Below are 14,003 nucleotides of genomic sequence, written 5' to 3' on the forward strand. Positions count from 1 at the left end.
CACTTAAATCTACTAGAAACCTTTCAGAGAACTCTGTTGAATGAAGTAAACTACATCCATTTCTATAATGGGACGGATCATTCACTAATGGATCTGCTTTCAGATAACATAATTATCATGAACTACAAAGCAAGATATAAAAAAATTTTGGTATCAACATGTGACTGGTTCTGAAATCTCTCCAGAGCACAGTGCAAACACTGTAGCAGTAATCATAATGAGAGTTCCAACCAACAGCCTTCCACATACAGTCACCCAGCCTCTGCGACTGAGCAGAACCATGACACAAGGTGTAGGTAGGACCAAAAATCTGAAGTCACCTCAGGCTCCTTTTTCACATCCTCCACATTGAACTAGTCATGAATATCTACCAACTCTGCCTGCCAGCACCAACTATGATCTTTCCAATTACAGGTGCCTTATTTCAGTCTTTACAGTTTTACTTCCTTAGTTATTTCTTCTTTCTAATATCTCTACCTTGCATGCTTCTTGCATTACAAGATACCACGACATATCTGTTCCAATGTAAGAAGACTGCCCAGATCGAATGTTGGTGAGAATGTGGACCAATCAGAGCTCCCTAAGAGGCTTCTGAATTTTCAGATGACAATGTTACTTACAAAGAATATTTACCCAAAAACTCGAGCCATACTTGATTTAATCTTATCATGATGGCTCACTTAGACATTTATGTAAACTACAGAAATATTTATCAAGAGAAATATTTTTTGTAACAGATATAAAAAATCAAGCTTTTAATTTATGGAAGCGTATACTTGTTTCTCATACTTAAGTATTCTATTATATAACCTGCTTTCTCTAATTCAGTGATTTGTGAAGTGTGAGCAAAGGACCACCATTATAAGTAGCATCAGTAACACCTGGGAATTTCTTGAGAAATACAAATTCTTGGAGCCAGCATTGTAATATACAATGGGTCAAGCCACAGCCTTGTGACTCTGGAACCCCATATGGCACCTGTCTGTGTCCTGGCTGCTCTACTTCAGATCCAGTTCCCTGCAAATAGTCTGGAAAAGACAGCCAAAGGTGATCCAAGTGCTTGGGCCCCACCACTCAGCTCTGGAAGGATCCAGACAGAGCCCCCGGCTTCAGCCCAGCTCACTCCTGCCACTGTGGCCACTTGGCGGCTGAACTATCAGATGGAAAATCTCTTCATCTCTCACTCACTCTATATCTCTTTCAAATAAATAAATGCAGATTTTTTTAATATCAATTTTCATGTTGTAAGCAGAAGGCTGAAACTGACAGGTGAAACCCAGTAATTAAAAAAAATTCTTTTTTCCCTTTCTTAAAAGACTTATTTGTTTGTTTGGAAGGCAGAATTACAAAGAAAAAGGAGAGGCAAAGATGTTTCACACACCAACTCACTCCCAATATGACCAACAGTGGCCAAGGCTAGCACAGGCCAAAGGCAGGAGCCTAGAAGTCCATCTGGGTCTCCGACGTGAACAGAAGGGACCCAAGTACTCAGGCCTTCTGCTGCTGCTTTCCTGAGCACATGAGAAGGAACTAAGTTGAAAGCAGAAAAGCCAGCATCTGTACCCATATGAGATGCTGGCGTTGCAGGCAGTAGCTTTACCCACTGTACTACAATGACGTCCCACCAGTCCATATTTTTCAGAAGCCCTCCAGCAGATTCAGATGCATAATAAAATCTGACATCCACTATTCTAAAGTTTAATTTAAAGTGAAAACCACAAATTGCCTTTTTCTCCGCAACAATGACTTCAACAAATTCAATTAGCTGTCTCTTCATTTTTATACCCCCAAAATTATTTTAGACCCTGATTAGGCTAAAGATCCCATTAATAAATAATTCCACAATATAAGAGTCCATAAATAAGGCATTATGGTGGAGAAATTCCAAACTCTATGGAATTGTACCATAAAATCCAAAATTTTAAAAAAATAATAAAATAAAAAATAAGGCATTACACAATAACACTAGTTGTAAAACAGACTTTCCCACCTAAATATCCTAGTCATTTACTTATATCTACTTTTGCAACTTCATCCAATATTCTTTGCAAACATACCAAATTTTGAGCTAATTGTAGCTACATACTGTCATCCTTCAGTGAACATCTGTGTAACTTTTAATTAGGTTCTTGTAAGTGAAATGAATTTTAAAAACCTGACTAATTGAATATTTTAACTGTTTCATAAAGGTTCTGAAGCAGAATGAAAGCAGAAATGATATCGGAGTGAATCAAGACATCCGGGACCGTCAGTAATTTGCTCTGAGACTTTGAGCTGTTAACTTCTGGGTTCCACTTCCCTCTTTTTTTTTTTTTTTGGTTTCAAAAATATTTTTAATTTATTGAGACTTGCTTTATACTCCCACATGCAGTTTATTGTGACTGTGTTGGAATCTCCCTTTAATTCCAATAATATTTATTTTAGATAGGCAGACACCCTGGTATTGAGTGCATACACATATATTACAATCACACAGCCTACTTAATCATTACATAACATTCTTGTAACAGTTTTCCTGCTAAGGTTTCTATTGTCTGACTTTAGAATGGCTACTTCTGCTTGTTTTTGTTTTCTATTAGCGTAGAATACCTTTTTCTATCTTTTTACTTCCAGTCTGTGTGTTGGTTAGGTGTGGTTCCTGTAGGCAGCAAGTGGAATGTTTTTAGTCCACTAAGCCAGTCTGCATTTTTAATTTGAGAATTTAGGCCATTTATAAAGTTATTGATCTGTAACATTTACATTCCATATTATGGATGTTATTGATCCTGCTATGTTCCTGTTGCTTGGATTTCCTTTCCACCTTCACATTCTTCCATTCTGATGACTGTCTCTGTTTCTGTGTATAGCAGATCCTTAAGTCTCATCTGTAATGGTGAAGGAATAGTAGCGAGTTCTTTCTATTTCTGTTTGTTTTGGAAGGTTTTTATTTCTCCTTCAATGATAAGTAAGGGTTTTGCTGGTTATGGAATTGTGGGTTGACAGGTTTTTGTTGTTTGTTTGTTTGTTTTTTGAAGAAGAGCAGTTTCATTCTTTCATATTCACATAATCTGATCACATACATGATTTGCCCCACTCAGTAATCTTCAGTAGTTGCTACAGTTTGAATGCATGTAGACTGTTCCAGTGGAAACTTCGTTGCCAATGTAGTCTTATTAGTTCTTTTTAGAGAGGGGGGTAAGACTATTATTTTTTCCATATTGTTTCCCCCAATTTTAAGAGGGAGTTGAAGAACATACAGTAAAGTCTTTTATAGGCCTACAGGTCTATAAGGCTGTCATGTGACTTCTCACACTTGATGGCACTGTACTTTTAGATTCATGTGACACTGTCAAACTTTAAATATTTAATCTATTTTTAACAATTTAAAAATCACTTCAAGATTCAGTCCAAGAGGAGTTGAGAAACATGGCTGTCACACAAAAGAACATGATCACATGTGTATTTTTAGTTGCCAAAGCACCATATGGAGGTGGGATTTTAAGTTTTTTCCTCTTTACTGGATTAGTTAACTTATCTACAATAAACTACGAGAACACATGACATGAATCCCTGACACAAAGCTTTCATTATGTCAGTAACTTGGACATTGAAAACAGACTTTCTGGGTTAATTCTATCTCCTACTCCACAGATTCAAGATGGCTGAATAGGGAAAAAGACGTGTTCTTTTGACCACAGGAAGATAGCAAAAGAAAAACAGAGGAATCACATTCCCAGCAGACAGCTGGAGAGAGGCCTACAATGGAAATGTCTATGCAAAGAGAAACTCCATGGAAATTGGCAATGGTACAATCACGCAGCAGCTAGTGGGATACCGCCAGTGACTCTCAGCCAGTGCTGGGGAGGGGATACCCTCTCAGAGCAGGCAAGAACCTGTAGCAGCCCACAAGCCATGGGTAACACGAGGAGCGAGAGCACTGACTTTAAGTCAGACCTGAAGCACCGGCAGGGGCAGGATGCACCTAATCCCGTGGAAATAGAGCTCCTTGCTTTCTTCCCCTGTCCTACCAAGGCAGCTGGCAATCAGCAGGCAGAAGCACCTGTTAATATGCACGGAGTGGCTTCTGTGGCCTGTGCACCACCAGCGGGCTTTGCACGAGGGATAGATCTGCAGGCCCCACTGACCTTGACTCTACCCTGCAAAGTTGACAGGAAACAGTGTGACCACGAAAACCCATGAAGAGAGGGCACACTGCTCCCTTCCTCTCAGCCCACCAAGGATCAGACTCAGCTTGCCAAGGAAGAGTACCACAGACCTCTGTCGGCCAGACAGCAGACCCTGGAAATAGAGCAGCTTTGTTCCTGGCTTGGGAGGCTCCCAGTGTTGAAAGCGGAGCCCTGCCTTCTGTGAGGGAGCCTGTGCCCTATGACTGTGAACCTGTGACTGTGCAGTCATGGAGGGGGAAGAAAGGGCATGTCACTTTGGGCAATCACTGGTTCCAGCTCCAGAGGCTCAGAGTTACCCGAGTTCTAGGGAGGCTCACTGAAGGGCCATGTTCAAACTGAGAAGCATGTAGCTCCAGCAGCGGCTCCGGTACCTGACTGGGTGGGGTGCACAGGCACTGTGCATTCAATCCTGGCAGATGGTTCACCTTGGCAGAGATGTTCCTCTCTCTGTAAACACACCAGCTAATGCAAAAATATCCTCCCCTGTAAGGAAGACACAGGATCTACCACTCTCAACTTGGGTGTGGTTCTTAGATTTTGCCCCCACCCTCAAGCACTGGTCAAAGCTCCTGGCCCCACCCAGCACACCCGCTGATTTGTGCTGAAGGAGCAGACACTCCACTAAGCCACAGAGCCACATCTCAAAGAATGAAACCATCAGAGGAGAAAACCCCAAATATATGTAGATACAAGAAACATGAACAAGGAGGAAAATATGACTCCCCAAGAGAAACAATACTCAATGTGAGAATTCAAATAAATCTAAAGAAAAAAAAAAAAACATTGCTCAGAATCACAGAGAGGCAAATACAGGATTGAAAAAAAAATTGATATATGACATAGATGAGAAGTTCTTCCAGGATATAGAGACACTAAAGGCAAATCAAATGGAAATATTAGCAATGAAAGATCAAATGTGTCAAATAAAAAAATACAGTTGTTAATCTGGAGGACCCGGGGACAGGCAGAAAGCCCGTAGGTGGCGCCAAAAGTTCCCGCCAAGAATAATCACCCCAAACTCATTTAACTGGAGCTGACCAATCAGAAGACAACAGCAAGCCCCCATCATCCCCACTAAAGGGATGTGAGGCCTAGTGCACACATAACTTCACCAGCCTGCGGACCTTAGCTACCACGTGGACCGATGAACCTCGCCCAGGAGCAGATTTCAATAAACCTGGTTTTACCATCATTCTGGTCTCGTTAGTCCTGCTGTTTCAGTGTGGTTTTGTATCTAACAATAGTCAGTAGCCTAAACAACATATTCCATGAAGCAGAGGAAAGAATATCCTAACTATAAGATATACTCTAGAAATATCTCAGTCAGAAAAAAGAAACTAGAAAAACAAAAGACAGTGCTTACAATTTATGGGATACCATCAAATCATCAACCACATGTCTTAAGAAAACAGGGAAAGAATAAGTTAGAAGACCTATTCAGTGAAATAACAGCAGACTATGTCCTTAATTTGGAGAAACACACGCACATCCAACTCCTAAAAGCACACAGACTCCTAACAGACCAGATCAGAAGAGATCCTCACCATAACACTACGTGACACTCTCAAAAGTTAAAGAAAAGGTCCCAACACGTGCAACAGAGATCCATCAAATCACCTTCAAAGGCTCCCCAACTGTATTGATAACTGATTTCTCATCAGAAACCCTACAGGCATGGAGAGAATGCAGAGTCCTGAAAGATAAAAACATCAACCCAGAATAGTATACACAGTGAAGTTCCCACTTACAAATGAAAGTGAAATAAAGACTTTCTAAAACAAACAAAAATGGAAAGAATGTATCACCATTCATCCAGCCTTACAAACAATAATTAAGGAAGGTCAAGGTCATGCTACACACAGGAACATAGAAAGATAGTTACCATCAAGAAAAAGGGTAAAGGTGGAAAGCCTCCTAGCAAAAGCATAAAGGAAATCCTGAAGAAACAATAGAAATCTTATGGGGAAGGAAGGAAGGGAAGGAGGGAAGGAGGGAAGGAGGGAAGGAAGGAAGGAAGGAAGGAAGGAAGGAAGGAAGGAAGGAAGGAAGGAAGGAAGGAAGAAACGAAGGGAGGGAGGGAGGGAGGGACCGGGGAGGGAGGGAGCAGGGAGGGAGAGAGGAGGGGAGGGGGGAGGATAGGGTGAAAAGTATTATATTGTTAAAACTGTATATATGAAATAAAATCATTTCATAATCTTGGAGTGTTATTAATCCTTATAAAATTTAATCTTTATCCATCTCTGTTAAAATAGGAAAACAACAGTATTTTCTTCATACAAACTAAATGAACTCATTGATAGACTGCTTAGCACAGAGCCCAGTACTGAATAAACACTGAACAGGCAGGAGATGTTTTTATTTATATTACTGGCACAAGCAGCTCTCTAATCAGAAGGTCATCCTTCTGAATTGACCTGCAGTTCAATTTAGTGAACAGAGTACACCTACTTCCTTTTTGAAAATACACAGATACTTTGAAGATAACTGCACTGAAGACATACTGAGATGTTTGCCAGCAGCAGTGTTGTAACTGTAACACTGTGAATGAGGCAATGTTCAGCTTTGTAGGTCAGCAATCAAGGTTACAGAATTATCTGCTTTCAAAGGTCAAAGTTAGCCCATTTATCAAGAACCTTTACTAGTCAGGAGGCTGGAGGTGCTGGGTTGACAGAATTAGTTAGATCTCACAGATAAGGCAAGGAGCCAAGTTGCATCATTGTATCAGAATACAGATATTCAATTTTTAAAGCATGGCAAATGGAACCTAAAAGACAGGACTATATAAGGTGTACATATACTCAGCTAACAAGGGTAATACTGTAGAAGTGACAGTGAAGTGAGCTTTCAAATGGAAAAAAAAAAGAAGGGGGGCAGTAGGAGTTGGAGATTCCAAATTCTAGTTCTAAAGTTTCGGTCAGGGGTCAGCGTTGTCGTACAGTGGGCAAAAGTAGCTCCTACGACACCAGCATTTCATGTTGGCACCAGTTTACATCCCAATTGCTCCACTTCAGATCCAACTCCTGGGAAAGCAACGGAGGATGACTCAAGTGCTTGGGCCCCTGCATCCGCACGGGAGCCCCAGAAGAAGCTTCGGGCTTCTGGCTCCTGCTTGGCTACTGCAGCCATCTAGGAAGTGATGCAGGGAAGGGATTAAAGATCACTCTTTCTCCCTCCTTTTCTCTCTGTAAGAGGACTGTCAAAGAAACGAATGAATCTTATTAAAACACACACACACACACACACACACACACACACACACACAAATGGATAAAGCTCTGGTTAACAAGTCAAGCTGGGCCTCAGACAATAGTTAGCACCAAGGATCAGTCATGTAAGTGAGTCACATTTCAAAATCTAGAGCCAAAAATGACTGCCATCTTAACAAACATCACATGGAGCACTTCCCAGCCTAGTGCAGTCAATATATTGAATGATAAAAAGAACAGTTTTTGTGGTTTGACAACCTTCAGTTAGGGGATAATTTGTTAAAGGAGCCATGAGGGCGTACGCCAAGGTAGGTGTGAACCTCACTCCCAGGTCTGACTTCATTACTGCTCATGTAAGCCCCACCTTCAAGTATGAGCAATAGTGTGCATGCACAGTGATGGGAGCAACTGCTAGGGCGATCACTGCAGAGGAGTTACTACAGTGTGTGATCAACACTCAGAACCTTTAATAAACGCACTAGCACTTGTCCTATTTTTTTTTTTACTTGTCCTATTTTTTTTAACCTCATTACATTTCCAGATCTAATTTAAAATGTGCTTTTAATGAAAAACAGAGTAACTCAATCACTTGATAAGCAGTAACAGGTAAACAGACTTCTGCAAATGTATTTTCCCACTGTTCTGAGAAGCTCAGATGGGGCCTATTAAAATCATTAAATAAACAAACAAAAAAAATACGTACATTAAAATCCCTGTTCACATGGTGGTCACCTGTTCTGCTTCTATTGTAACTATATTAAAATGTTAGGAGCAGATGACATAAAGATTTTGCTCAAATGTTTTATAGAGTTTTTCCCATTGGCTACATGTTAAAGTATATGACAAAGAGAAGTAAAATTAGCATCACTAGAAAGAGAAGATGTAAATACTTGTTAAGTGCATGAATGCAGAGTAGAGTACTAGAACCTACAATCTGATAACCAACCAATACAAGAGGGAAGGCAAGACATCCTCTTACAGCTGAGCATGTGAAACACTTGTAATCTCTGAACAGCTATCTCTGGCATCTGCCTAGATCTAAAAGGTTTCTGGGCATAACAGCAATTTGACAAATTATTCTGGTTGCATTTTTTTGTGATAGGCAACATTATTTATATTTTAGTTACCCAATTATTAACCAGCTAAACAAAGGCACAAGCTATGCCTTGGAAACTGTGAAACTGGAAAGATATTACAGATAAAATCACTATCACCTCCATATTACTAAGTTTCAACCAAGATTCAAACACCTTCTTAACACTGAAAGAACAAAGATGAGGCAGAGCAATTTTTTCAAACTCAACCAACTCTAAAACTCCCCAAGAACTCTAAAAGATACCATCCCAAGGGAATAGTGAGCATGAACAGAAACTGCATTTGCTACATAGCATATTATATAATCTTTGTTAACTAGTTTAAATGTCTATTTTTGTCTGTCCCATTGGAGCACCAAGCTTTTTTCTTGAAATTAAATTCCATAATAATTTTTCTGAAACTGGAACATATTTCTGATTTTAAACCATATCATAAATGCCATTTTTCCTATTAAGAAAATAATGCCTCTCCTAATCTCAGCCCTCATTATGTACTCACCCCAGCCACAAAACACATTCTCGGCACCACTCCCCACCCCAATGGTACTTGCTTCCCACTTAATCCTCTGTATATCAAAGCAAGAATTCACAGGCTGACCAGCGAAAATCAGAAATAAGTCCTGCATGACAAAGCTTGTAACTCTTTCAAGCCAGGAATAACCAGAAAAAGCAAATGGTGCCCATATATCATATGCAAAGGAAAGGAAGCCTCAAATAAAATAGCTAGTTCACACACACTCAGCTGGGAGGCAGCAGACTCTTCACGTTTACCCTATGTTTACCTACATTTTGTACAATACCAACACTGAGCAAACACTCTGGCCGATGTATCGATTTCTCTCTCCTACCAAAGACCCAAATAATTAAAATCAAAACAAATGTGAATGCTATGTGCCAACCATAACGAAAGCATTTTGCACACATTATTTCTCAGATCAACCCTGGGATTAAGCGGGTATATGTGCACAAATCAAGTGCTCACTAGAAATTACCTATTTTATTATATTATCCCCACTTCACAAAGGAAAAAAACAAAACTTAAAGTCCCAGAACTGAGTTTGAACCCAGTGACCTGATTACAGAAGTAGGTCTTAAAGCCTAAGCTATTTTGTCTCACCTGCTGTTCTCTTCACCAAAAGAGAAAGAAAAGAACCCAGTGGCCTTTCTACAGCAAGAAATGAATGTAACTTCTCGAAGCTGCAAGCATTCCAGGCTGTCACATGTGGTGCTAAAAGTCTTAGAAAGCTACAGATAACCTTCAACCTAAACTGCCTCAAGTTTCCAAAACCTATCACAGCTACCAGGAAAAATTCTGCATAAATCTCACACATCTTTCTGTCGTAAATAAAAACACTTTTGTTTCAGATAATGTTCCCAAGTATGTTTGCATAATGAAGAAATCCTGGAAAATGAATATAGTATCTCTTCCAAACACAGGAAAGTAAGTGCAGTAAACACAGGTCTTCCTCCAGGAGAAAAGTCATCCAGACTTACTGCCCTTTTCAGAAATCTGGCTCCCCTAAACCCGAGGTTACTCAGGTACGAAACAAACTTTGAGCAGTATTACCACATCAACCCAAAAGCACTTGGGGTGGGGATAAGAACAAGAAAAGAAGCCGTAACGCTCACAGTGCTTGAAGTGCAACAGATAATAAGGGCCTTGTCTTCTGACAGCATCCATGGACTTGTAGCCAGGTACCTTCTAAAGTCAGACTCTTGACAGACCTTGACATCAAGCTGTCTACACATCTTTTCTCCCCTCAGAAACACTCTCTCCCACTCTATAGGGAACACTTAGTTTTATTTAATGTCATCACAGGCTGTATGGAAATTCTCCTCAAAGCCCTAAAAATTGATAAGTAACCCATAGTGCTCCCCTTGCTTCCTGCAAATACTTTCTATCATGGGACGCTCACAACTTTATTCCACTTGCTTATTCATGTGTGCTAGGCCACCTATCAATTAACTACTACACAGTGGTATATTACTTGGTCATAAAAAAGAAATAACGTATTTATTTATGCTACACCACAGGTGAGCCTTGAAAATACGGTGTGGATGAATGAACTCAGTCATAAAATATCACATATCACACAATTCCATTTATATAAATGCATGAATCAATTGAGACAGAATGTAGATTTATAGCTCCTTATTGCTGGAGGGAAAAGAAAGAAAGGTAACAGCTAAAGGGGACAGGGCTTGTTTTATAAAGCTATGCACAAATACTCTAAGCCTGACTGTGAGGATGGCTGCTCATATATGTTAATACTTCAATTACTAAATTGTGAACTCTATGATATCTGATACACATCCATAAGTTATTTTTATAAGTTTCAGTTAATTGGGAAGAAGTAAAAGGAAAGCAAGGTTAAAATAAGTAAAATCCTGTTACATGGAATATAAAGCAATAAATACTAAATAACCTCTCTTCTAAAATAAATTTCAATCAAGCGAAACTGTTTCCCATTTGCTAAATGCACCAAACTTACTAGTGATTAGCATTGCTGGAGGACACGCTGACGTGCAAAGCACCTGCGAAGGTGTGTGCACGCACATGCTCAGTGCAGCATCACAGACGCTACTCTGGAGCTCAGTTCTATCCTAGTCAAACTAAACCTGGTGACTTCGTGCCAGTGGGTTAATCCCTGAGGGGTTAAGCTCTGTCATTTGTCTTCATGGGCTCATTAAGGAGAGCAGAAACCTGAAACAAGATCTCCGTATTTGTGCAGAATAATTTCATACCTTTTTACTTCTGGTACAGTGCTTGTCAAATAATGGCTACTCAAAAAGTATTGTGTAACTTACTCCAGAAAATGTAAGGGACTGTTGGAAGCAAGATGATCAAAATCCATAAACTTCAATACAGACATAGAGAACTCTAGCAGGTACCAATTAAGCCATTGTACCAGGCCCTAAATAAATCTTAAAAGTAAAAAAAAAAATTTTTTTAATAATCCATGACATAGAAGCTATCAAAACTGATATTAAGCAATCTGCCTTTCTATTTTTAAAGATTCATTTATCTGAAAATCAGTTAGAGAGAAAAAGAGATTTTCCATCTGTTGGCTCACTTCCCGGATGGTTTCAATGGTCAGGGCTGGGTTAAGTCAAAGTCTTGGGCCAGGAACTTCTCCCAGGTCTCCCACATGGGTATCTAGGGCTCAAATACGTTGGGCCATCCTCTACTGCTTCTCCCAGGCCATTAGTAGGGAGATGGATCAAAAGTGGTGCAGCTATGACTTAAACCCCGGCACCCAGAGGGGGTGCTCATTATGCTACAATGCAAGCCCCATAATAAACTCTTCTTAAAAATTAGTGTCTACTTGTAATTCAACAAACTGATCAGCCAAAAGAAATCTTTTGGAAGAATCATTTCTGCTCTCCTCCGTGTAATCCCTTTTCATGTATCATTCGATTATCAAATCTCAACCCATTTTCAGTTCCATGAATCTGACAGCAGCCAATCACAGAACACTTTCATTCAGAGCAGGGACCAATGAAGTCCAACTTGCCACTGGTTAACTCACAGCCATCTGCCTATGCTCTGCTGGTAGCTGCTTCAGAGCAGAAATGGTGGCATTGAGTAATGCAGCAGAGACCATAGGCAATACAAAGCCAAAAGTTGGATGGGAAACAGGATATTCTATTAGTCTCTTCAGATCCCCATCTCTAATGGCAAGAACAGGGGCTTACAAACAGCTGAAAGCAAAGAACTGCTCAATTATTTTGATGAACAAGTACGAGCAAACTCAAAGAGACCAATTTGGTCTGGATAGGAAAAGAAAGTCTGAAAAAAAAAAAGTAGGGGGGACACTTAAATTCAGTCCAAAAGATGAAGTGATGTCTTCCAAGACAGCAAGAGGGAGAAGACATGCTACGGAGAAGTCACATGACTAAAGACAAGGGACACAAGAACCACCCAGTAACTATGGTATATATTCCCTTATCAGTGACTTTGGGTTACCTAGGGTCACCTGTGTTATACAAGCATTAAATGGAAAGTTGCAGAAATAGACAAGTTCTGCATTTCAAATTGCACACCACTCTCAGTAAGATCACGTAATCTCTTGCCATTCTACTCCATTCCAACAGGAATATGAATCACCCCTTTGCCCAGCATATTCATATTGTATATGCTACTCACCTGTTAGTAACTTAGTAACTACCTCAGTTATCAGATTAACTGCTCCTGCTCAAGTAATCATTACATAGCTATATCCAGCTCACTTAACCATTTCACCCTGGCACTGTATTTCACATTATCACAATAATTTAGTATAATGTCACAGAATGTTTTTAATGTTTAATTTTATTTATTTGAAAGAGGGACAGAGATCTTCCATCTTCTGGTTCACTCCCCCAATTCCTGCAGTCAGGATCCAGCTAGGATAAAATCAGGAACAGAAACTCAAACCAGGCTGCCCACAGATGTCAAGGACCAAACCACCTGTTCAGTTCCTGCTGTCTCCCATGTATACATCAGCAGGATGCTGGAGTCAGAAGCCAAGCCAGACTGAGATACACACGTGACAAATAGCATCTTATTTGCCACATCAAATACCTGCTCCAAAAAGAGAGTAAGAGAGACTGACAATATTACATCATTTTTATCACAGTTTCTGGGTTTTCTTTATTACCCTTCATTATTATCGTTAAGACTAATTTACACACATTGTTACTATATATAGGATCTGGTACTGTCAGTGGCTTCAAGTCTACTCTGAGGTTCTGGAACACATCCCTTGCAGATAAGGGAGGAGTGGGGTTAACTGGTGATATCATGACCATTCTTGTAAACTGTGCTCAATGGTTTAAAAGGTTGTAGAAACTGAGAGCTCCCATGTCAGATGATTTGTTCATGGGTAGAGAAATGATCACTCAAAAATAATCTTTGGATTTCGTTTCAAAAGTCCACTGAGGTAACCTTAAAAGTCAGTCATGGGAACCGCACAGAAGCCCTCTGTGCCTCATTCCGCAGAGGAGCTCTCTCACCTCCGGCTGCAGAAGATGACAGCTGTGAGAAGGGCTATCTGCCACGAGCAGAGGTGTCACGTCTACTGCGCAGATACACAGGATTGATCTCTGAGCCTACTGACACTTAAAAGAGGTAAACCACACTTTCAAAAGATAATGGAGTAAGACTGTACGAGGAGTCATTAAAATATTTATTTGTAATCTGAAATAGAGTATTGCTATGAAAACAAATACATGACAACATTTCTTTACAGATAAGTATATAGTCCTTATAAATCTCAAAGCTCAAACTGGTAACAAGGCTATTAATTACCTACTACACTGCATTGTGGGGGAAAATCTAAAGAAACGACTACCCACAGGGCTCTCAGAATACACTAGGCACACAAAACGCAGAATTGGCTATTATCAGGTTGCCTGTTCAGTAGCATCTACAAAAGATGTGTGCATGCTGGATGGAGAATCAGACTGTTAGACTGTAACACAGGAAGTCATTCACTGACTCTTGAGTGGAATAAGTAAACTCCTAATTTCCTCATGGGATATTCACTACCATGCTA

The 14,003-nt window shown here is 40.0% G+C and overlaps 1 protein-coding gene and 1 long non-coding RNA gene across 4 annotated transcripts in view; both read right to left on the reverse strand.

Annotated features, from left to right (window-relative positions):
• Positions 1 to 14,003, reverse strand: part of NSMCE2 (NSE2 (MMS21) homolog, SMC5-SMC6 complex SUMO ligase) — a 235,986-nt gene that overhangs the window by 190,544 nt on the left and 31,439 nt on the right. The window lies entirely within an intron of this gene.
• LOC121155867 lies at positions 2,976 to 6,020 on the reverse strand. Its single transcript, XR_005883762.1, has 2 exons — positions 5,675 to 6,020; positions 2,976 to 5,629 (listed from the first exon to the last, which is right to left on the reverse strand). It is a non-coding gene; the product is annotated as an uncharacterized LOC121155867 (long non-coding RNA).

The sequence above is a fragment of the Ochotona curzoniae genome, unplaced genomic scaffold (genome assembly GCF_017591425.1).
Source record: "Ochotona curzoniae isolate NIBS_2020 unplaced genomic scaffold, NIBS_Ocur_1.0 contig_3190, whole genome shotgun sequence".
Classification (NCBI taxonomy): Eukaryota; Metazoa; Chordata; class Mammalia; order Lagomorpha; family Ochotonidae; genus Ochotona; species Ochotona curzoniae.